Here is a 27224-nt window from a genome sequence, read left to right on the forward strand (position 1 = left end):
AGGTAGCTTTAATTTTATCATCCTCATGACCAGAGAGCTGTATTGATTTTTCTTTGAAGGGACTTCATTTGGAAAACCTGTTACTAAAGAAATCTTCTTTGCCTTTCTGCCTGCTGCCATTTTCCCACATTGATTTCTGACTGATATCTTTCCAAGACCTGTTATTATATACAAATGTTTTTTAATGAGCATAGTACTCTCATTTATTAAATATGTCACATATAAAATTTACCGTAATGGTTGCATTAATAGGTTTTGCTTACGTTCATGAGAAAATTAAATAAATGGGCAGCACTCTTGTGGAGGGAAGTCTGTCTGAAGGACACACTTGCTTCATACTTTGGTTGCAGACATCTTTGTATATTCTTCCAGGGAAACAGTAAACTTTTCAGGCCTAGATGATGAAAGTTTGTTACGAGAAAAGATGTTATGAAATAAACAAAGTTAAACTAGTATTGTTATATTTTTCTCTAACATTTCAAAGCATGCAAAGATGAATTAGAACTGTTCGCTAATGTAGTTCTCCCAAATGTATTTAACGCAAGACCTACTTTTCAAAGACCCTATGGTTTTTAGCACACAGTTTAGGAAATATTGGTCTACATATTTAGAATTGTAATAAGAAGGTACTTAAGTACTTATTTTTCTACTCATTGTATTTATTAAGTAATTATGTATAGTTTTTAAAGTCATGCAAATAAGTATTTGAAATTTTTATTAGTTAATGTCAAAATCCTAATTTGTAAAGGCTACACTGAACAATTAGGATGAGATTTTCTCTATTTTTAATTAATTGAAAATGAGTTATAAAAATATTTGCCAATACAGATATACCTTTCCACATTTTTGTTTCTGTTGACTACATTGGGCACACTTATTTATGGTAACACATATTATTAAAATTTATAAAAATATTTTTATTAAATAGAACAAACTAAATTGCAGTCTAAACCAAACAAGAATGATTAAATAAGTAGGTAGCTACACAGTGTATTCTCTCACTGTGGGGTGTTAGTCTTTTTCCTTTCTGGAACCCAGTTAAGAATTGGAAGCAGATCTGATACAAGGAGACGTTGTTGGTAGTCCTCCAAAGAAATCGAAAGATGTATTTCATTTCCTGTTGAGATCACAATCAACTCAAAATTTCATTTTTCATTAGTTCTGGAAGCTTCTGGGTTCTGGCAAAACAGTGGTGTTTCACATTGCAGCCAAGATCTGTATATAGGCCATCGTTTCTGACATTTTTTATCTTGGCGTTCTCAGGTGAGGGGTGACTTTCAGAATTTTGCCATGCTGTTGTATTGCTGACAGACATGGTCCTGTGAGTTAGAAACCTTATTTGACAAGCAAGTAATCCATGACAGCTTGGAAACATCATTACTATATTTCACATTATTTTGTCCTCATTTGAAGTGTACAGTTACTTAAAATGATTTTATTGAGATGAAACATTAGAAAGAATCTATGTTCTAAAATTTTATAGTTCTAAACATACACTATAAAGTAATATTTAATGATACCTGTGCTGAAGTAAGATGGATTTTATATTCATACAAAGGGACATTTTATGAAGTGTCAATCTGGAAGACCTTTCGTTTTGGAGTCTTAAGTCAGTTTTGGTGTATTGCGTACGCATAGCAAACCTATAAACCATAACTTCAATTTTTTAAGTCATTAAGTGGAGCAACAACAACATGCATCTGTCCAACGTGTGTAATCGTCAGAGAAGAATTTTGAAAGGGAATGTTTTCTTGTTATATCTCTAGTTTATTATTTAAGACACCACTCTACCTTTTAAAATTATTTTTTGATACTTAAGTGTCTATAAACCAGAAAAAAATATATGTAAATAAAATAGATACAGATAACTAACACAGCATTAAAGCAGCTACTCTTCACCTCGGATATGTAAATGAAGAAACAGAAATAGCGAAAGTGATGGTTTATTAGAAGATTATCATTATTTAAAGTCTTTGACATGTGCAGGATCCTTTTATCATTTCAATAAAGAGATAAAAGTTACTTCGTATTATTTTTTATTATTCTTTCAAAATTTTATTTGAATTTGTAAGATATAAAATATGCTCAGTTTCTGAAACTAATTAGTTTTTTTAGGAAATAAACGACAAGAGAGATTGAAAGATAGAGGTAAAATAGTATGTATACATATATAAAGTACTTCAAACAGTACTTTATAGTCCTATAAAGATATATTCTCATTGTCACAAACTGTAATACTTCTACAATCAGTAAAGCATTTCTGCAAGCAGGTTTTGGTATGAAATCTGAAGTTAAATTTCTCCATAGAGTATTCATTATTTCTGAAATTTTATATTTATTAAAATTTTTATATCTGATTCTTAAATTAACAACTGATTAGTAGTCCAGGGTTAGCTGTCAGGGATTATGTAATTGACAGCATGCTGTGTTTTTTCTTGTTTACCAAATGCTTGCGTGTGTTTGTGTGTGTGTGTAACTGCTTTTTATTCGATAGATACCTTAGTATCCCGGATTTGATTTGATGCTGTCTTTCCACAGGAAGAATGGGCTATGGTGTCAGCATATTCTGTGAGATATGGGGAGCAGGAAATCATCCAGGATCACTGTTTTTATTGGGATGTAATAGATTGTGGTAGATTAGAAATGTGAGCCATTAGGATCTAACTAATCCAGATCTGGACACCATGATCACTCTGACAATTTGAAGTACACCCACTGCCCACAGGCATTTTCTGCTCACTGCATCACTTCTCAGAAGGTGGAAAAATAAACCTGAAATATGTCAAAGAATTCAGAGTGCTTCTCGTCTGATGAAGACAGGCAAAATTATCTCTATCTCACCACCCATCAAAACAAAACAGAATAAAACAAAAAACACATAAGAAGTATCATCTAATATATGGCATCATAATGAAATTTAGAATATTTTATTACTTATGAACAAATTAGTGATCTGATTGTTAGAACCTTTGAGATGATTATTCTGGTATAGATTGCCAAATATATTTGTTATTATATCTACTTTAGGGTTATTGCTCAAACTGACAATCGTCTAGGATGTATTCTTCTACACTTCTGAAAAATACCATGTGGTTTTTAATAAGAATATTAAAGTACAATATAAACCAAGTTAAATAACTTTTCTAATGACTTACAAAGCGTGGCATCACATGATTATCATCCTCTTTTCAGCATAAGAGATATAATAGATATCTACCAATAATATAAATTTGAAGAAATTATGGGCTAGGTAGTCTAAAGAAATCAGTAACTCAGTCTGTTTTTACTTTAGCATTTTCTGTTAATGTGTATTGTCAAATATATATATCAATAGACTCAGACCAAAGTCAGACCAAAACTCTAGATTCAGCTACTAAGAAAAAAATATTTATTAATCTCAGTCAAAATTTTGAGAACATTATTAAATACAAGGTTTATGTTTACTTAAAAAGATAGCAATAAGATTATAAATTTACTAAAAATAAGTTTTAAGGAAATGCCACAAATAATCAGTCATTTGGCAAGTTGTTCCCTGATATTCTTATGTGTAAAATGATGATTGAGGAATGTATAATGGAGTTTAACCAGTTGAATGAGTTTATCCCAATATATGTTGATGACAGTAATTGCTAATTGAAGAGTTCTGTTTTAACCAATTGAGAGTTACCTTATTAATTTTTTATCATCAGTTAAGTGAGGGTATGGAAACTATATCATTGGTTTTGATGATACAAACTTGAAAGACTAACTAGGATCATAAGTTTAATAAACTGCCATAACTTAAGTAAGATGAAAAGTAATTATAATAAATAGAACATTTTATATTTAGATAAGCTATTAAAGCACAGAGTGTGGATATAGTTGACGTTATAGAAGTTCATGTATTATAAATAGAGGAATTAGTGGAGTATAAGCTCTATTAACCACTAATAGTTACTCAAAGCATGATTCAATTTTTGGCTGTACATATAAATATGCTGTACAAAATATCTGGTTTCACTATATGTCTACACTGCTCAAAGAATGCATGGAGGATTGTTGATTTCTAGATGACAGAATTGAGGGATGTTTTTAAGCACGAAAATAATATAAATGGACAAGCCAGAGTTCCTAGAGGGGGGTGATTAGTAGTTAAAACCATGCCTTATAATTAAAATCATCACATTTTCCCAGATCAACATCTGACATGTTAGCTGACAAGGAATTCCTCAAATTTAAGTATTTATGTAAAAAGTTTTCACTTAGCATAATACCCTCAGGGTCCATCCATGTTGTCCCAAATGGCAAGAGTTCATTCTTTTTTATGGCTGAGTGGTAATCCAGTGTGTGTGTGTATGTGTGTGTGTGTGTACATATCTCACAAGTTTCTTTATTCATTCATCCATCAAGGGACACTTAGGTTGTTTCCTTATCTTGGCCATGTAAATAATCTTACAATGAACGTAGGTGTGCATATATCTTTTCAAATTAAGTTCTTGTTTTGTTTTTTTTTAGATAAATATCTAGTAGTGGAATTGCCATCATATGGTAGCTGTAGTTTTAATTTTTTGAGGAACCTCCGTGCTGTTTTCCATAGTGGTTGCACCAATTTACGTTTCCACCAACTGTTCATGAGAGTTTCCTTTTCTCTGCATCTTCAAGTAACCATTAGTTGTTTGTTGTCCTTTTGATGATAGCCATTCTGACAGGTATAAGGTGATCTCTCATGGTGATTTTGATTTGCATTTTCCTGATGATTGGTGATGTCGAGCATCTTTTTATGTGCCTGTTGGACATATGTATGTCTTTTTTGGAAAAATGTCTATTCAGATCCTCTCCCCAGTTTTTAATCAGATTATTATTATTATTTTTTTTTTTGCGGCACGCGAGCCTCTCACTGTTGTGGCCTCTCCCGTTGAGGAGCACAGGTTCCGGACGCGCAGGCTCAGTGGCCATGGCTCACGGGCCCAGCCGCTCCACGGCATGTGGGATCCTCCCGGACCGGGGCACGAACCTGTGTCCCCTGCATCGGCAGGCGGACTTTCAACCACTGCGCCACCAGGGAAGCCATGTTTGGGTTTTTTTGTATTGTATGAGTTGTATGAGTTTTATATATTTTGGACAGTAATCCCTTTTTGGATAGTAACCCCTTTTTGGATATATGCTTTACAAGTATCTTCTTCCATTCTGTAGGTTGCCTTTTCATTTGATTGATGGTTTCCTTTGCTGTACAGAAGCTTTTTGGTTTGATACAGTCCCATTGCTTATTTTTGCTTTTGTTTCTCTTGGCTTTGGAGTCAGATCCAAACAAATACTGCATTATCTCACCTATATTTGGAATCTAAAAAACAAAACAAAACAAAAAAACCCAGACTTAATAGATACAGAGAACAGTTTGGTGGTTGCCAGAGGAGAGGGGTTTTGGAGGATGGGGGAAATGGATGAAGGAAATTAATAAGTACAAACTTCCAATAATAAAATAAGTCATGGGGATATAATGTACAGAAGGGACAATATAGTTAATAATATAGTATTAACTTTGTATGGTGATGGATGGTCATTGGACTTATTGTGGTGACCATTTTACAGTGTATACAAATATCAAATCACAATGTTGTACAACTGAAACTAATATGGTATTGTATGTCAATTATACTGCAACAGAAAACCCTCAGTGATAGACAATAAGTACACTGTGCTAACTTTGTATAGCTTTCTTTCCATTTGTACTTGATTTTGATTTACATTTATCTTTTTGGCAGGTAAGGGGCTATACTTGTGCCTTCTTAGTTAAAACTATTACGGCCTAAAAAGAAAAAAAAAGTCTTAAAAGCCTAATAATTAAATCATATTTATTCACAAAATTTACTGAAAAAATAATATTACATAAAGTTAAGACTTGTGAATGTTTAGCATGGATAAACCAGATGTGGGGAAGTTAAGGTAATTTCTTCAGATTTTGAAAGGAAAAACAAGCAAAAATTAATTGAGACATATTTCTAGTCAATAGAGGAAAGACATAACAAAATTAAAACATGGAATTACTCACTTTACTAGATAAAGAACTGTACATCAAGGAAAATATTAAATATTTTTAAAGGAATTATCTAAAAGTGATTTATTTGGGGAAGTAGAAAATTAGATTAAAACTCAGATAGCTTCAGAATTTAACAGTTTTTCCTTGAGGCCAGGTAGATATCAATACATAAAAAAAGCCTTGTTTAATTTGGGTTCTGCTAATTGAAAATTATAGTGATTGACATGAGGAGTGGGCTGGAAGGTAAGGTAAAATGATTAACTGAATGGATTAATAGCATAAACAGGATGAGATACTTAATCAACGTGATACAAGTAATTTGCAAACCTCTCCTTAGTAATTTTGGAAAAATTGATCCACATCACTAAAGTCCCTGTTTTATGCCCAGCATTGTCCTAGGTGCTATGAGAGAGCTAATGACATATTATACATGGCCCATGTTATCAGAATCTTACAGAATAATTAGGGACATAAATATCTGAAAGAAAAAAATAGAGGACACACAACAGTGCAGTAGAAAATTAAGTAACCAATTATTGGTCTCAGTATAATAAGAATCTAGGAATTCAAAATATCAGAAACTTTGTTTTCTTGACTTATATTTGCTAACAGTCTGAATGGGGTTCTCTGAACCTTGATAAAAATCTGTAACTTGCCCATTCATGTGTTTCTTTGTTTATCATATTCCCTCGTTGGATGTGACCTCATGGGGAGTTTGCCATGTCCTCAGTCAGTACATGTTATACAATGGCCATTAGTTAAATATGTGTTGAATAAGTAAACGTTTTTTTCCCCTTATTTTCAAAATTAAGTATCATACCTATCTTTCTAAACTTGTTGAACATTTTGAGTACCAATTGCAGTAACTTAGATAAAAATAATTTAAAAGAAATTGTTGTAATACATAAATATATCATATAATTGTTATAAATTATTCCTATCAGCTTATCAAAGAGATGTGAAAAATTCTATCAACAATCTTTTTCAGTCTAACTGCAGACACAGTGTACAGCAGCACATAACAAGCCAGAAATTTTCTTTTCTAATGGTCCCTATTTGTTTGGCTTTGACCTGAAAATAAGTACACTGATTTCACATGATTTAAACTAATGTATAACTTTCCCTAGTACAAATTATCCTTTCCAAAAAGCATTAATTAATGATATTAATACACTGTTCCTAGCTCCAAAATTGTTGTTTGCCCTTGGTTGTATACATTATGAATATTAAATATTATTTAGTATTTTTTGATAATAAGAGTTAGAATAGGTGTAATTAGCCATCTTATTCCAGAAATGTTAGTAAATTGTGCTTTTTTTTTTTTCCTATTCTCCTAACTTACATACACCCCAGGGAAGAGGGAGAGATGGAAGAGGTAACAAATGAGGTCAAGCAGTTTTCATTCTTCATTAAGAAAAAAAATTTACTAACAAGCACAAGTTAGTTACTGGAGACATCTAGTCATAGGTGAAGCAGTACTTTTTAATAATTAACTGGAAGTCAAAAAAAAAATAACTTTGGGGAAGATTAGACCCCATAACTTGGAGGTGCCTGGATAAAGTAAATTACCATCATTTTATAAACAAATGATTTACATTTCAATGATCCACTAACATGTATAAAACTAGTATCATGTTTGCAGGCAGAATAAAATTAAAAGAATATTTTCTGGTGACAGTTTGAGTTATCTATGAGACATAATTTAAAGTTATTGAATTGTTATAAATTCAGAGTGGCAGAAATATCACTGATATTTGTATATATTTGAAAGCACTCTGACTTCATAACAAGAGCATAGTTTATTACCTTAGTTGCTCTATTTGTCACATGTACTACTCACAAAGAAAGGTTTTTCTCATAAGGACCCAAGTGAGGCAAACGATAATGTTCTAAAGCTAAACAGATCTATACACACCTCATGGATGGTCTCCAGTAGATTTCACAGAAGTACGTGTGCATCACACAATGTTCTGTGGTTTAACCTTCATTCTTATCCTAGTTTGTTGATTTCAGTATGGATGAGAGACATAAAGTGATTGTAGATTTAGAACAATTACTCAACTGAGTAACTTTCAAATGTTTTAGAAGCCAAAGTCTTTCTTTAAATTAGTAGCAGTGTAAATTTTCATCGTTTGGTAGAAACAAACAAAAATACCCTTTGCTTGTGGATGATGTGATACATCTTCATAGTAGTTAAGTTTTCCAGAGCATGGTTTAAGAACTATTGGTTTAGTAGACACCTAGTATCTTTCTGAATATTTATTTTTTTTAAGGTTTGTAGGCATTTATGTAAAAGTATTCTGTTTTTAAAAATCTTCAAGAAGTAACATTTATAAAATGTTCAAATAGTCTCAAGTGTTATTTGAATATGCACATTTATTATGATCCTCAGTTTCCACAAGCAGTTCATTATATAAAATAATAGGGGACATCTTAAAACTAATAAATTGTAGCTATTGCAGTATGTGGAACAGAGTGCTGATACTTAATATATTATTAGCCTTTTCTTTATTGCTTTTATTTTTCTTTCTATGTCTCAAACACACAGCATTTTATTTATCTCAGTGAATGGCACAAAAACTGTGTCTTTGGGAAGCTTTTCTTTGGGCTTTTAAAACCTTGTTTTGTTTTATATTTCACCCAAACCCTAACACTATCTCTTCCTCATAGGTAGACCCTTCATGGTATTTATAAATGTGCTTGCAGTGTACTTTTCTTACATGTACTAAGATATTTGTATATCCTTGTAAGTATGTATGTATGTATATATGTGTATGAATGCATATAGATATTATTTTCTGTGTGTGTTTAGCTTATATAAATAGTTTTGAGTTTAAAATTTTATTCTTATTTTTTCCAACTCAGTGTTTAATTGAACATTTGTCCATGCTGTTACCCTCTGGTCTGTAGCTTCTGACTTCTTATAAGTCTTTATGTATGCATTTCCCTAGATGAATTCCTAGGTTGATTCCAACTATTTGATATGATGATTAACACCGTGATTAGTTTAATCATACACTACTTTTCATAGGGGTGTGTGTGTGTGTGTGTGTGTGTGAGTTTCTCTGGTATATTTGAGAAATTTCTAGGTGATAGAATATACACATACTCAGTTTCAGCAAATACTGGAGATTGTGCCCCAGATTTATTGTTCCAGTTTCAACTCCAACCAATAGTGGATAAGGATCCTTAGTCCCCTTTTTTCTCTAGGATTTAATATTATCTGACTTATTTATTTTCCCAGTAATGAGAAATATCATGTTAACATGACGTTTAACATAACATGTCATGTTACATTCTTTCATAACTATCATTAATCTGACTATTATTGAGGTAGAGCATCTTTTTACCATGAACCATTACCAGCTTACACAGTTTTTCCTTCGTGCAGATTTCCTCTTCGTAACCTTGACAGTTTTCCTTTTGGGATTCCAGATCTTTTCCTTGATGAATGAAGAAGTTCCTAGTATATTTTAGATAGTAAATTCGTATCTGTTAACTTTGTCTATGGTGTCAATACTTGACAAAAGAAAATATTTAAGTTTGAAGAAATGAAATCCATCAATTTTTCTCCTTATAATCTGTGACTTAAGAATGGGAGTGGGACTAGTGTTAAGAAGTATTTCCCATTTCATTAAGTCACAAGGATATTGTCTTGTATTTTCTTTGATTAGCTTTACGGGTTTATTTTTTCTTTATTAATATAATAATCTTTATTATGAAACATCTACTTTTGCCTAAATGTAAAAATTAACATTAAAAAAGAAACATCAGGAAGGTTAAAATGAAAATAATGGTTATCTAAGGAAGAAATAATACTCAATGAAAAATCATAAAGAAATGAAATAACAAAAGAAATACTAAAGCAGTTTTAAGAAGAAAGAATTATTGACAGAATATGTAAAATAATTCAAAAAACAGATGTCCTTAGCAGAATAACAGAATATCAGAATATCTAATATCTAATAACAGAATATCTAATTATAAAATATAAATATTGAATATTATCTACTTAAACTTAATTTTTTTAGAAGAATAGTTCATTTAAAATATTATGTTAGCTTTAGGTGTATAACATAGTGATTCAAAATTTTTATAGTATAATACTTAATTTGAATTAATCTTATTGAGAAAATTTCTTTCACTAAAAACATCAACAAATTGTGCTGTTGGCCAAGTTACAAATTCATCAGGAATTTTATTCTGATAAGAATACATAATTTTACAGATAAATTTTAAAACATTTCTGCTGAAATTATTTTTTAATGAGTTTGAGATATAAATGAAAGATAAAATTTTCCTTCTAGTTCACAGAAAGGGGAAGTATGTATATTATTTGATAATGAGATGTTTTGCATGACATTTTGAACTATATCTAATCTTTTCTGAAAAGGATTAAGTTATTTGGGAATAACTTTGACATTTGTACCAAAACATTATGCTATACTCTCTATACTTGGAAGCAATGTTGTTTTCAGGGAAGACACAAGGGATTGACAGATAAAGTGTGTTTTCCCAAAGAAACAAAGTCAGGGGAAAGAATTTGCAGAAAAAGCAATTCAAGGGGTATTTTCCCTTATGTCCAGCTTAACCTATTTTAGGGTAAACCCATTTTACAAAACACTTTAAGGTAGATAACAGTGTAAGATTATAAATTGAGAAAGAATATGACTATTTTTACACAAAATTTAATAAATTATTTCCTTTAACTGACTTTGTCAATTATTCCAGACTCCAAATGGCCATTCCCTCGTCTAATAATATTGAATAAATGACCCAAATTCCTGATATAATATTACTAATTATGAGGAAGGGCATGATTAGAGTTTGTGTTTTAGCCCTCCTGAGGTAAATGCATCCTATAAGTCTCTTCTGTTATTTCTTCCATCTGAGTTCTTGTCACTTCTACCCGAGTCCAGCAATGTATCTCCTCTCTTTATATTTCTGAATTGTTTCATGGTCTGTTGTAATAATCATCATACTTGGTCTACTATATAATGTAGCCCAACTGGCCCTATATACCACTATTAAAGGCTACACGTAGCTCCCATACCAGCTGTCCTTCAAATTCTGAGGTTTGAGTCCTTCAGGATAATTTTCCTATTTTTTTAAAACTGAAACTTTTCTAATATTTTATGCATCTTAGTGGCTAATGTCTATCTATCCATCTATCTAAAAATTATCTATCTGTCCTTCAACAAGTAGACTCAAATATACCTTAAGTTACTTTAATAGCCATCCCATTTGCATATACATTTTCTGGTCAATACTTTTATTTGGAGGGGTCAGAATTTTAAGATTTATGATCTGTTACAAACTAACCTAAGCCAATATATTATCTGGCTCTTTTTGATAATTACTGGTATCCTTCAGTGATTAGAGGTGAGGGTCGTAAGTTTTATGTGCTGCTGTATCACTATTAGATATGGTGGCAAGTCTTAGAATTTGGTACACATACCGTCATTTATTTGCCAGTAGTCTTGTGAACATTTTAAAACCTGTTGCTTAATAATGAACTTTCAGTTCTCTCTCCTTTTAGTTGACATGAAAGACTTTTGCATGAAAGACTCATTGAGGCAAATGCTATAGTATCTAGAGGCAGGGTTTAGTTAAACTTACTGTGGGCATAGGCATTTACTGAGCAGAATAGTTTAAAATAAATAAGATGCCTCTGTTAATATTTACATTGATGTATATACTAAAATGGTGAATCATAATTACTGATAGATATTACCAATTAGTGAGTGATTTTTGCCCCCTCCAAAAAAATTGACTGTCAGCATTTATTCCTGCTACTAGATGTAAACAAGAATCATTTTTTCCATAACTTGTTTCATGTCTTATTTTCACTTATTTTAGATAGAACACTTCTCTTGCACAGTTGGCTTACATTAATGTGACATTTCCTGCACATGAAAAAAGAAAAAATATATATAAAATCTCTAAGTTGGACAATCTGTTGTTTAAGTCCCATTTGTATATGTGTCTGATATATTGCTTGGCACAATTTTATGAATTTTTTCCCCAAATAATTGCAGTCCTTCACACATTGTATATATACAGTCTTCTTTAAATAAAATTTTGACTTAGCAATTTTTTCAATCTGAAACCAGGTAAACTTTTAATAGTAACTAAAAATGCTCTTTTGTCATAGAGAAAAATTTTATACCCCTAAATTTTATTCTCTTAATGTCCTTGTTTTCTTATCAGCACAGGGCAATGAACTTGTGTGTGGTGACTCACTAGACCTCTTGTGAGGCACCTCCATGGATAATGGAGAGTTTTCTTTACATTCCTTCAACTCATCATAAAACTGCTGCCACCAGTGAGTCATCACAGGAGGATTTTATTGGCCAATTACTTCCTAACTATGCTTATCTAATTTAGGGTTCATTAAGGATGATAGAAGAGTCTCCCAACTAGAAGTTGTAACTTGATCCAAGATTTTGTAGTTCATATGTATAACTGAAGGAATATTTAGGCTGCGAATGTAACAGGAATTAAAGCTCTCTTCCTTTGAGTAAGCATTCTTTCCCAACATAAATTACAACTTATTAAACAAAATCTTATTGTTAATAAATTAGATTATAAACTCTCAAAGTCTGAGCTATTTAAACAGTCCACAGAGGAAAAAAAATCATATTTGGTAGACAGGGTTTTCAATTCATGGCATAAATCTTATGAATCAGAGAGTACAAATTAATCAAAAACATTTTAATTTCAACATTCCTACAATGTGTTTATATGCAAAGTGCCTATTTTTTAAGGGAGTCTGAATTTTGGAGTATGTTATCTTTGGAAGTGTAAATAAAAACCAATGATATTCATGATTATTAAATGAATTCAACTGCACTTTGTCTTGACTTCAGTGATCAAATATCTTCCAGATTTCCTATTGTAATCTAAAAATGAGACTCAGCATGAGTTTCACTGATGTCTAAATTGAAGTCAAACCTGATATTTAGTTTAAATTGACAAACCTTCAATGAGTTCAGCATTGATGCATAAACTGATTTTTTTTTATATGGGCTAATAGATATAATCAGTGCTGCCATTCAGCCAGTACACAGCAGAATAGTTGAGTTGGTTGTTTAGGAAACAGAATCCTCAGTGCTGTTGGTGTGTTGATTTTGATGGGTTGGTTTCTCTGTGCCGTACAGGTTACTGAATATCACTTTTAGGTATAAGCTTCCTGTGCAGTGTTACTGACAATAGTATCCCTTTCACCACGATTCACTCATCAAATGAATGAAGAAATGGTAGAAACTAGAATCACTGGAGATTTATCAAATTATTATTTAGGGAAAGTAAATAATTTGATTTTTAAATGTTACTTTCTGTTCATAACTTATTCCTTCTAAAATGTATCAGTGTTTATAGTTATCAGTGTTCTGTTTGATTTTCTTTTTTTAAAACTACTACCTAGAGTCAAATAGATATCATTTATATCGATAAAGTTCTTATGGAAAATGTATAAAAAAGTTACTCTGATAGTTTGGAAGAGTTTATGGTATTCATAAAATATTCAACTTCTGGAGAGTAACTAGAGAAAAATTGGGTTCACTGAAGGGTCTCCTCTCAGAGAATGAGGAAGATCCTCATATCATACATTTTCACCAGTAGGGTACCCTGAGCTACAATCACTCACAGGGTGTCCATGTCCCTTCATCTCCTTGCTCTTGTTGCAGTGTTTAAACATTCGCCTCTTCTCCTCATCTTTCTCATCTCTTCCCTCCTTTTTCCTCCCTTCCTCCCTTCCTCCCTTCCTTCCTCCCTTCCTTCCTTCCTTCCCTCCCTTCTTCCCTTCTTCCCTCCTTTCCTCCCTTCCTTCCTTCCTTCCTTCCTCATTCTGAGGTATAGTCTTGTATATATGTTGCCTTATCTTCCTACGCCCCTCCTTCCTATTCAACCTCCCAGGTAAAAAACAACAACAACAACAACAAAAACCTATTTTGTTGCTTAACTCCGTAAACTCTCCAGATTAGACACTGACCCTAGCATAGCGATTCACTGCAGGGAACCTCAGAACCCATGGCTGCTTTTCTCTGCAGGGCTAAGGGAATGGCAGGCTTTCTCCAGCTTGTCCAGTGCACCTCCCTTGTCTGTGGAGGAAATGGCTACTTATTTTCAAAGATCAACATCTTTGCAGAGCCTTCGTCGAGTCACAGTCAGTCTTCCTTTATTATAGCAATTTACAAATCTCTTAACTGGACTATAAAATCTTGAAAGGCAGGAAATCCTTTACTCATTTCATATATCTTCAAACTGTAGTAATTGTTATATAAATATTTGATGGATGGATGGAGGAAGGAAGCAAGGGAGGGAGAGGGGATGGAAGGACTACAGGAAATGCTTAAACTGCAAGTTGATGTAGTGGTTATGACAATTATCAAACATTTTAACTCATAATTTTTCCTAAAATATATGTTCATTGTACCCAGTTGGTATTATGTAAGGATTTTTGATAAATTATGACTAAGGTAGCTGTTATGTCATTAACCTTGACTCCAGGAACATAATGACAATTCCTTTTTAAATAAAATGGTTGTCTTTTCAAAAATAAATAAAATTACATATGGTAACAAACCTATTATTCAAATAGACCCAATCATCTGGGCAGCCTCTTATTACCCTATGTTCTCTTCATTCTCATACATTTACTTATTGATAAACCAAAATCTCCTAAATTTATTTCCCTAACAAATTTCTTCTCCAACTTCCAGGCTCAATTATTGAACTGCCTACACAACTTTCTCACTTGGATGCCTGTAATATACCTCTTCAACAGAAGGTATCACCCATCGAATCATCCTTTTATGTACCCAACAAGTATTCTCTATATTGCAGATTAACACCCCTATTCATCCTGTCAACCCAAACAGCAGGGGATTATTCTTAAAGTATTCTCTCACCTCTCACATGTAAATATGTGAGAGCACCTCTCCTTTATCAAATCCCTTTGATTCTACTCATACACATTCTAGAATCTTTTCACTTCTACTCTTCTCATCCAAGTCCAAAAATCATCTTTCATTTTACTCTTGCTTTTTAAAATCTTCTTTTCACACTGAAACCCAAAGAATATTTTAAGAAAACAAGCCTAATCATATCACTCCCCTACTCAATACCTTCTCTTTGATTGCAGAATAAAGTGCCAAATCCTTAAATGAACCTGCATACTTATGCAAAGTCCAGCCTTTCAAACCTCTCTCATCCGTGCTTGGACCATGTTCCTATTGCTTTCTGAGATTCAGCTGCTGTCCCCACTGTTGTTCCTTCCTGTCGCCGCACCTTGGCACAGGCTCTTACCATTACACAGGTGTTTCTTCCCATCATTCTCTGCTTCTGGATCATTGCTTCTCTTTGGTGAAACTCATCCTAAAAGTTACCTCCTCAGAGTACCTTACTTGATGACCCAAATCTATGCACCCTAAGCACATCTGTTCTTTTCACTTAATCATAGTGCTAATTAAATAATTTTATCTTACCATTAATTTAAAAACAGGATATAAGATTCATGAGGACAAGAGTGCATCTCTTTTGTTGATAGGTGTGCATCAGATACTTTCAAAGCCAGAGATATGTATACCAATGCCAAAATCTTTTGGAAAGGGTAACGATGGCCTTTAGTTGATAAGATAAAGTTGTAGAAAAATAGAGTTTAGTATCATGGTTGTGTGGTCTATGCAGAGATATATGCATTATGTCTCATAAATCTTCATTATAATCTATACCTGGTGATTAGTCAATGGTTAGAAATAGCACTGAACTCTAATTTGATCTGTACAATAATTGGGTTGAAGACATAATTTGGGAGCCTGCCTCACCATCCACATGTTGATGAGGGAAGGAACTCTGTGAAGACAGAAGAAATAAATCATCCCCACCTATAGGGTATCGATCCAAGGAAACCCTGAAAAAGGAGAGAATCTAGATGTTACAAACTATTCTTAAGGGAGATTCAGTATAACAGGTTGGCTTTAACTGTTATTTCCTTTTATTTTTTTTTAACATCTTTATTGGAGTATAATTGCTTTACAGTGGTGTGTTAGTTTCTGCTTTATAACAAAGTGAATCAGCTATACATATATATATATATCCCCTTATCTCCTCCCTCTTGCATCTCCCTCCCACCCTCCCTATCCCACCTCTCTAGGTGGTCACAAAGCACCGAGCTGATCTCCTTGTGTTATGTGGCTGCTTCCCACTAGCTGTTTTACATTTGGTAGTGTATATATGTCCATGCCACTTTCTTACTTCATCCCAGCTTATCCTTCCCCCTCCCTGTGTCTTCAAGTCCATTCTCTACGTCTGAGTCTTTATTCCTGTCCTGCCCCTAAGTTCTTCAGAACCTTTTTTTTTTTTTTTAAGATTCAATATATGTGTGTTAGCATACGGTATTTGTTTTTCTCTTTCTGACTTACTTCACTCTGTATGACAGACTCTTAGTCGGTCCATCCACCTCACTACAAATAACTCAATTTCTAACTGTTATTTCTTAAGCTAAGCTTTCAATGTTTGCCTATTATCAGATAAGAACTTCCTAGGGAGCACCAGACATTAATTTTGTCATCAGTGGCCCATTATGTATATCGTTATATGTTAATATTCACTGACCATTTACTCTGTGTTAGGCATTATATTAACCAAAATATTTACATGAATGTCTCATTTATTTCTTTGAACACTATCAAACTAGTACTATTACCCCTCTTTTTTTTTGCAGATGAGGAAAGAAAGGTCTAGAAAAGTTAAGAAGGTTTTCCATGATCAGTCAACACAAAATGTAGAGTCAGTATTTACCCCCGATAACCTTGACTGACGTCAGAACTGTCATCATGCTATATGTGGGGATAGGAGGCAGGCACCTGGGAACCAGGCACTCTTCTTCCCCTCAGATATCCTTAATTTAGGGGGACAAGAGGCAACTAAGGAGGTACATTCTCTTTCTTGAAAGTCAACATTCCAGGGTAAGAGAAAGAGAACCTACAACATGACCAAAATAAAAGCAGATGAACCAAAATTCAACTCACATACCTATAGTAATTTCTTCACCTCTTATTTAGGGGGATTAATAAAAATAGTGATTTTTTGTTTACTTGGAGTATTTTTTTAAATTTTTTTTTGGCGGTACGCGGGCCTCTCATTGTTGTGGCCTCTCCCGTTGCGGAGCACAGGCTCCGGACGCGCAGGCTCAGCGGCCATGGCTCACGGGCCCAGCCGCTCCGCGGCATGTGGGATCTTCCCGGACCGGGGCACGAACCCGTGTCCCCTGCATTGGCAGGCGGACTCTCAGCCACCAGGGAAGCCCTACTTGGAGTTTTAATATACTTGTTAGCACAGACTGGTCCAAAAACCTAAGTGAGTGCTGGATTGGGAGGATGGTTTGTCTTTCCTGTCTGCCTTTACCCTAGTTGTTTTTTTTTTTTTAATTTAAGCATGTTAATGAAGTGATTCTCAACCCTGTATACACATTATAAGGACCAGAGGAGCTTTTAATACAAATGCCCAGTTTCCACACTAAATAGATCACCTAGACTCTCCAGGGGTGAAACTCAGGCTTCGATGTTTTAATAGGCTGCCCTAGGGATACCACTGTGCAGTCTGGGCTGGGACTGCCATCTGCCAATTTAAGTTTACTATTTTAGGCTATTATTACCTATTTGAAAGCTCATAGCAAAGTGCTCAGCACTTAGTAATCTTTCGGTAGAGGTTAATAATTATTAATATTAGGCTAAGCCCTTTTCTCTTGGTACTTTTTTCTGGCATAAAGATGCAACACCCAGAATCTTTGGTCTTCCTCCCAAATCTTTGGTCTTTCCAATTCAGCACAAAGTTTTCCAGCAGCTTTTACTGATGATAGATAGATATTTTTTGAAAACTCTTACTCTAAAGCTCTTCATCTTTAAATTTTTTATCACCCTGGTAACATAGCTGATAAACTTTCCACAGACTAGAAATATCATGTATGAACCACTCCCCGTCCCCCCACACACACATACACTGCTAATGTTAGGAACTGTTCTATTATTTTAATTAACTCATTCAATTCTCACGCTATGCAATTTTAATCCAGTTTATAGATGTGTGCACTAAGAACCTGAAGAGTTAGGTAATTTACCCAAGATTACAGGGCAGAAGTAGGATTTAAATCCAGGTAGTATCCTGTCCTTAACTATCACATCAAATAACAGAAATTGTTGAAAAGAAATGTTATCAATAAAATCAAAATTAAGTTACTAAGTTATTAATTATATGAAATTAATAATAAATATTAATTATTATAGTGATTTTTATTAATTAAAATTCTGTTTAGCAAATTCTATCAAAATCTGCATTATTAATTACTAATGTTATTCCCAATAAAATTTGGATTAAAGTAAGTAATATACCCTTCTTTTTGGTACTACCCTGGCCCTCAAAATTTCAACGTTATATCTAAAAGATATAAAGATTTATTTGGATTTAGAATCTACTTGCTTTCCAGTACTCTAGTTTTACAAACTATTTATATATATATATATATATATTTTTTTTTTTTTTTTTTTTTTTTTGCGGTACGTGGGCCTCTCACTGCTGTGGCCTCTCCCATTGCGGAGCACAGGCTCCGGACGCGCAGGCTCAGCGGCCATGGCTCATGGGCCTAGCCGCTCCGCAGCATATGAGATCTTCCCGGACCGTGGCATGAACCCGTGTCCCCTGCATCGGTAGGCGGACTCTCAACCACTGCGCCACCAGGGAAGCCCAAACTATTTATATTTTTAACATACCTCTCTTTCATTCTATAGCCTTTGAATTGTCAAGAACCTCTGAAAAGAAATGTTTGTGTTTGATTTTAATAAGGTGTCATTTGTTTATTTATTTATGATTTTTGGTAAAGAGGTGACAAACATTTTACTTGAAGTAGTTTCCAAAACTACTGGTTTGTCTGGGAATTTAAAAGATGGCTCAGTGAGATCAGTAATGTCTCCCTTGGGTAATGTAAAAACTGTATCACCAATATGAGAGGCCCAGCAAACATAAGAAACAAAAAGAAATAAAAAAATAAAAACTCATGTTCATTGTGACCTGAAGGAAGGACCCTTGCGGAGCAAATTTGGAGAATCCTTGTCCATTTCTGTCTGGACTCATTGCCAAGGGGACGCTGACAGGCTTTTTAATGGCAGTGAAAGAGCATAGTCGATCTTTCCCTTTAAGTCTGCACATTGACATTCAATTATCTATGCCAGATGGAAATCGATTTTATAATGATGAATTCATATAGGTTTGAAGTATGCTGTTTGCAACAACGGACAGAGGTTATGACAGAGGCATTTATTTCATTAATCGTAGCAGCTTAATTTCTCAAAGCAGTTTTTCATTTGAAAACTAATACTGAATTTTTTTTAAAAAGTCTAAATAATGTAGAATCATTGCACATCTGCTATATTTACTGAATGTTTTGTTGAATTTTCTTAAGTATCTTAAAACTCATTTGCATGTTATAAATTTAAGCTTTATATAGCTATGTTTATTAAGTTAAATATTTCCCATGCTTTCTATGAGAGCGTTTCAGCCTTATTGAAAGGAAACTTCAAGCCAAGCAGCAGCTGCTTTTGATAACAGTCATCAATTATTCTCTGGACTTAAGAATTTACAAATGGCATAGGAGTAAGAATTGAGGGAGGAAACTGTCACTACTGCAATAATAAAGCTAAATAAAATAGCATGAATAATGCTGAAGTTATTAAGTCAAGTTGGCACTTTAGACTTTTAACATCTTATAAAAATACCAAAGTCTTGTGAAGAGATGATTATTAGCGTTGTTTTCTTCAGATCAGCAAAGTGAGGGCATTAAATTACTTAACATACTATTTAAGATTCTGTGTAACATTGGTAGGTAAGTTATATTTATCATAGCTAAAGAAGGTCATGAGTACTTGTCAGTGCAGTTCTTGTCTCTTGCCTGGGACTCAGTATGGGATCACTGATAAAGGACAGCAACATTTATAAAACTTTATGAAAAAATTTTAAATTATGGAGATCAGATGAAAGCTTCAGCTAATCATTCACAATCTAGCACAAACCATTTCTTTTAAAGAGAGAAAATACATTTGGTACTTTTTTGGAATGTATTAATTTTTATTGCTCCTGTAACAAATTGCCACATTTTATAGTTTAAAACAATATAAATTTATTATCTTGCTATTTTGGATATCAGAAATTTGACAAGAGTCCTACTGGGTTAATCAATCTACATTGTTGGCTAGACTGTTTCCTTTATGGAAGCTCCAGGAAAGAATCTCTTTCCTAGCCTTTTCCAGCTTCTAGAAGCCACTGACATTCCCTGGCTTTTAGCCCCCTCCTTCCATCCTCAAAGCAGCAAGGTAGCATCTCTCTGACCCTACGCTTGTCGCTGATCTCTTTTTCTGACCACTGACTGAAAAGGTTCCCACTTTTATGGACCCATGTGATTAGATTGGACCAACTTGGATAATCCAGGAAAACCTCCCCTTCTCAAGGTCCTTAACTTAATCACATAACTTAATCACCTTAGCCATGTAAGGTGCGGGGTGTGGACCCTGCCATCATTCTGCCAAACACATGGACTATATGGAAGAATAGCTCCATTGTAGTTGACTATTGGCTTAGCGGTTGTTATATGTAGTGTGGGTACTTCTTTCTCTAATCACCACTCAATCATATCAGATTTTAGAACCACAGAATGTTGGATTTGGAAGGGAAACATAGAACTCAACTAGTTCAAACATTCCATTTTAAGGGGGAGATGAATGAAATTCACCAGTGAAAGTAATTGATCACAGGGATTGTGGTTTTTTTTAAGACTTTTTTAGAACAGTTTTAGTTTACAACAAAACTGAGCAGAAGGTGCACAGGTTTCCCATATATTCCCCATCATCAATCTTCCCCTTCAGAGTGGTACGTTTCGTACAACTGATGAACCTGTACTGACACATCATTATCACCCAAAGTCTATAGTTTACTATAGGGTTTATTCTCAGTGTCATATATTCTGTGGGTTTGGATAAATATATAATTATATATATATATATCTCCATAATTATGGTATCAGATAGTTTTACTGCCCAAAAAATCCTCTGTGCTCCTCCCATTCATCTCTCCTCTTTGCCAGCTGCTGGCAACCACTGATCTTTTTGTGATCTCCATAATTTGTCTTGTCCAGAAGGTCATGTAGTTGGAATCACACAAATACATAGCCTTTTCAAATTGACTTATTTCACTTAGTGATATACACTTATTTCCTACATGACTTTTCAAGGTTTAATAGCTCATTTCTTTTTAGTGCTGAGTAATATTCCATTGTCTGGATGTACCATACTTTATCTATTCCTACTGTCTTAGTCTATTCAGGCTGCTATAACAGAAAGCCATAGACTTGAGAAATATAAACAGCAGAAATTTATTTCTGGAGGCTAAGTCCAGGAGGCACAGGCAGATTCCATGTCTGGTGAGGATCCATTTCTTCGTTTATAGATGGCAGTCTTTTTGCTACATTCTCATTTGGCAGAAGGGGCAAGAGACCTCTCTGGGGTTTCTTTTATAAAGGCATTAATTCCATTCATGAGGGCTTTGCTCATGAATCACTTCCCACCAGCCCTACCTCCTAATACCATTGGAGATTAGATTTCAACATTTGAATTGTGAGAAGACACTAATTTTCGGTCTATAGCACCTACTGGAGGACATGTTGGCTGCTTCTAAGTTTGGCAGTTGTGAATAAACTGCTGTCAGCATCCGTGTGCAGGTTTGGTGTGGACAGGGCATTGACTCTTTAATAGTGATGACCGTGTTTCCCAATTTAATTTCCTATTAAGTTGTTAAAAATTCATCATAATTTAAAAAATAAGTTCCAGTGCAGTTTTATGTGGAAACAAGCCTTATTTATTCTTCTATAGTATATTTATTTTTCCTCAACACATGTCTAAAACCTAGTGATATAGGTGTACCTGTAATATGTTGACTGATAAACTCTTAAGAAAACAAACATTTAATTTTGGTTTTATAAGAAAAGAGAACAGAACTTTGGCTTTTGCCAAAGAAGAGTGATGCAATAAAAATTTGTGTGTGTGTGTGATTGCTAGGATTTCCAGACTTCCCTTTTTAATGTTTCAGAGTTATTTTTTGCAGTCATATCTCACAGAAATCCGTTATTCGGAAGAATAGGCAGCTTCTTTTTCAGTGCAGTGAGCTCACTCTTATTTACATTGTGTGTCATACTATTGAATGAGAGAAATATCAGAGGGGAAAATGAGCTATGTTGTGATATACCCACACTCAGGAGATGCATCCTGATGTCACATGTTACATTACTTGATAACCCAGGGAGTGCTTGGAACTGTGGTCTAGAAAGGAGGGGGACTTGGGATACACTCATTGGAGAATATTTTGAAATTGTCTAGGAGCCATAAGATAATTTTTTTATCTAAGCTTAGATGTAAACTAAATTTGAGATAAATTCTGATTAGAAATATTATGCTCATTTAAAATGTATATACTAACACTATATGTTAGCATATTTCTTGAGAGCATATATATGGCAGGTGTTTTTGTCATCATCTTGTAGATAACAGTTTGAGCCCAAGCGAAGTTACTTGCCCAGTCTTTGACCCCTTAACCACCCTCCCATTTTCCTTAACCAATTAGTTTGTACGTATGAAGTAATACCAACATAATAAATTAATATGAAAGAAATAGTGTGAACTCTACATCCCATTTTAGAATTTCCTTATTAGGAGCTTTTTCTCTATAGAAAATTAATATTAAAAGAATATTTTTAAATGCAATTTTTTATTTTTAAAGATAACTTTATTGAGATACAATTCATATACCATAAATGCCAGTCATTTGTTTATTTATTTATTGACTGCCTTGGTTCGTTCCTGCGCGTGGGCTTTCTCTAGTTGCGGTGAGCAGGGGCTACTCTTCATTGTGGTGCGCAGGCTTCTCGTTGCGGTGGCTTCTCTTGTTGCAGACAGAGTACGGGCTCTAGGTGTGCTGACTCAGTAGTTGTGGCATGCAGGTCCTAGAGCCCACGAGCTTCAGTAGTTGTGGCACGTGGTCTCAGTAGTGGTGCACGGGCTTAGTTGCTCCGCGGAATGTGGGATCTTCCTGGACCAGGGATCACACCCTTGTCCCCTGCACTGGCAGGCAGGTTCTTAACCACTGCACCACCAGGGAAGTCCTGCCAGTCTTTTAAAGTGTATAATTCAATGAGTTTTTGTATATTCACAAAGTTGGGCCGTTATCACCACTCTGCAATTTCAGAACATTTTCACCTCCCCAGGGAGAAACCCATGCTCTTTAGCATTTATTCCCTATTCCTTTTTCCTGCAGCTCTAGCAAGCACTAATCTACTTTCCTTTGTTTCTGGGGATTTGCCTATTCTGGTCACTTCATATATTGGGTTGGCCAAAATTGCCTTCAGTTTTGAAGTAAAAATAAAAGACACATTTTTCATTTTTACCAAGGACTTTACTGAACAATGTATTCACCCTTTTGTTCCACCACCTTCTGCCATTTTTCAGGCAACTTCATAATTCCATCTTCCCAAAACTTTTTACCTTCTCGAGCAAATAACTGTTCCAGGTGCTTTTTACAGTCTTCCAGGGAATTGAAATTTTTTCCATTAAGAGAATTCTGTAAAGATATGAATAAATGGAAATCCGAAGGTGCAGTGTCTGGTGAATATGGCGGATGAATCAGAACCTTGCAGCCAAGCTGTAACAGTTTTTGCCTGGTCATCAAAGAAACATGCAGTCTTGCATTATCCTTATGGAAAATTATACGTTTTTTGTTGACTAATTCCAGACGCTTTTTGTCGAGTGCTGCTTTCAGTTGATCCTTTTGGGAACAGTACTCGTTGGAATTAATCTTTTCATTTTCCTGAAGGAGCTTATAATAGAGAACTCCCAATCTGACCATATATACAACATCACCTTCTTTGGATGAAGACTGGCCTTTGGTGTGGTTGGTGGTGTTTCATTTCCCTTGCCCTGTGATCTCTTCAATTCCTCATTATTGTACAGTATCCACGTTTCATCACCCATCAAAATTTGTTTTAAAAACAGAACATTTTGATTACGTTTAAGTAGAGAATTGCATGTGGAAATACAGTCAAGAAGGTTTTTTTCTTTGCTTAACTTATGTGGAACCAGAACATCAAAGTGATTAACATAACCAAGCTGCTGCAAATGATTTCCAACTCTTGATTTGGATATTTTGAGTATGTCATCTATCTCCCACGTGGTATAATGTTGATCTCAATTAATGTCTCCATTTGATCGCTATCAGCTTCAACTGGTCTACCCGACCATGGAGCATCATCGAGCGAGAAATCTCCAGCATGTAACTTCACAAACCACTTTTGACACAGTCACTCAGTCACAACACTTTCTCCAAACACTGCACAAATCTTTTTATGCATTTCAGTTGGGTTTTTAACTTTCTTGAAATAATAAAGCATAATATGCCAAAAATGTTGCTTTTTTCTTCCATCTTCAATACTAAAATGGCTACACAAAAATTAACCAGTTTTGATGAGGTTTTTTTTTTTAAGTGCCTGCCGATATGAAAGCTGTCAAAACGTAATCTAACAAAATTGTTTCGAATGAAGTTAAAGACATCTAAGTGCTACTAGAGCTGTCTTATGGAAAAAAACTGAACCCAGTGAATGGAATCATATCATATTTGGCCTATTAGGACTGGCTTCTTTCACTCAGCATATTTTCAAGGTGCCTGATGTTGTAGCATGTGTCAGAACTTCTATCTTTTTTATTGCCAAATAAAATTCCGTTGTATAGATATACCATATTTTATTCATTTCTCAGTTGATGGAGACTTGAGTTATTTCTCCTTTTTGCCTATTATGAATAATGCTGCTATGAACATTGGTATAGAGGTTTTTGTGTGGACATTATGTTTTCAAATTTCATGGGCTGTACCTAGGAGTGGGATTGCTGGGTCATATGATAACTCTGTATTTAACCTTTTTCAGGAACTGCCAGATTGTTTTCCAAAATGGCAGTTTAAAATGCCAGGAAGCTCACTGTTCTTAGCAAGATTTATCCATTTTTGTTCAATACATGCTTCTCAGAGTGTTTTAAACCTTTGGTTAATTTCTAGAATTCTGAAAGAGTTTAACAATTTGGGTTTGATTGCTTTTATGGAAGAGCAGGTTTTCAGAGTTCCTTACTTTGCCATTCCATAAATGTTTCCTAGGATCTCCTAAAATTGAAACAATGAGCCTAGGGAGAGGGAGAGGTAATTAGAGCCTCTAATGAAACCCAATTTTAAAAAATTCAATTACAGGCAAAATACTTTTTACAGGATTTTTATCTATCTACATTTTTTCGTTAGTCCTCCCTCTATAAAGAGGAGCTGAACTTGGTGAAAGAAAGCTGAGGGGGTGGAATTTAAAAATAGTTTTTTTGTCACAAATACCACACATTCATATTCTGATGATATATTGTACTCTTGGCATTTTTTTCTTTTGAGTAAGAGAAGGTATGATATTAAATGTTTTAAATTGAAACTGAAGAGTGTGTAGTAGGTTCTAGGAGTGTCATGCTTACTTCAAGCACTCTAAGAAAAATTGTTGGAGGTGGGGGAAAGGGATTGGGGAAATCCAGAAAGTCATGCTAATTTGAATCCACCTTGGACAAAGGTAAATGGACTAGATAATATTCTGATTCCTCTTAGATGATTACTTGAAATGTGCCCCAAGTTTTATTAAAAGGGAAAGATCATGTAACCATGTACCATATCATTTAAATTAATATTTTAAACCATATCCATCACAACCTGCTAAAAAATAAACCTATAAGGGAAAATAATCCTTACTTCCCTATTACAGGAGGAGTTGCTTTAAACTTGTGTAGTTTCGAGAAAAACAAACATGAAAAAAGAGACAGTGGATTTCACTGGCAGATCAAAGGCATTATGCTTTATTGAATGAACTAGAATTGATATTTGTAATATTCTTTTGCTTCGCACAAACGGTGAGGCAATTTAATATGCATTTGCATAATTACTTTGAAAGAAATCAATGTTTTCTTTGGTTCTTAGGCTAATGATTTATATGGATTCTTCTCATAAACTTTCTTTTTAAATTTTTTTTTTGATGTGGACCATTTTTAAAGTCTTTATTGAATTTGTCACAATACTGCTTCTCTTTTATGTTTTTGGCTTTTTGGCTATGAGGCATGTGGGAGCTTTGTTCCCCAACCAGCGCTTGAACCCGTACCCCCCTGCATTGGAAGGTGAAGTCTTGACTACTGGACCACCAGGGAAGTCCCTCATAAACTTTCTATGTCTTTCAAAATTATAATAAGGAATATTATTATTGTTTGCTTCTTTATTTTTTGCTCATAAAGTGATCATGCATACTTTCTATATTCAGTCTCTCACTTATGTTCCTTCATTCCTTTAATCTGATCAGACAACTTTTTAAAATCATAATCACTGAATAAGTGCAGGAAGGGTTGATAAAAGTTGGTGAGGTTCAGATACGGGCATAACAAAATGAAAACTAGAGATTGTGATGAAATCGTGTTTGGCAAAAGAGTACCTTTCAGGTATTCACTTCTGTTAATCAGCTCATTCACTTCACCCACAAAACAGTGTCCTGGAAACATATCAATTAACGTCTTTCTCATTTAAGAATAAATGTCACTATTTTGTGTATTGGTCCTTCACTTAACAAAAAAAACTTGTGATCCCCAGTTTATATTCTTTTTCCATTTCTTTTAAGAACCTTAATGCTTTTCTAATAAGTTTATATGAGCTTTGACTATCAAGATACTAACTTTCCTGTCATACTTATTACAGCTGTTTTTCCATTTGTTGGTGACCACTGAATATTGTTTACATACACACAGGACTATTTTTATTGTTTTGTAAGTTCTTCTATTTAAGTTTAGAAATGTATTTCCCTAATTAGAAATTAGGAAATATCCTCCAAATTTCTTCTAGTTTTAAAAAATATGGATAGATTTTTACATAATTAATTACTTTAATTATAATTATGTATGTACTATATGTTGTATTCAGCAGGAGGCAAAGAACTAAACTATTTTTTTCCAAATGGAATAATAATTCATTATATCTTGACTCTCTCATATTTTCCCCCAATTTGTGATACCACCTTTGTCATATAGTAATTTAAATAAGTACAGTGGCCTGTCTGCAA

General features: G+C 34.1%; 1 protein-coding gene across 2 annotated transcripts in view; it reads left to right on the top strand.

The window, feature by feature from the left end:
* SGCZ (sarcoglycan zeta) overlaps positions 1 to 27224 on the top strand; it is a 915455-nt gene that overhangs the window by 307920 nt on the left and 580311 nt on the right. The gene's annotated exons all lie outside the window — the stretch shown is intronic.

Source organism: Globicephala melas, chromosome 21, assembly GCF_963455315.2.
Source record: "Globicephala melas chromosome 21, mGloMel1.2, whole genome shotgun sequence".
Taxonomy (NCBI): Eukaryota; Metazoa; Chordata; class Mammalia; order Artiodactyla; family Delphinidae; genus Globicephala; species Globicephala melas.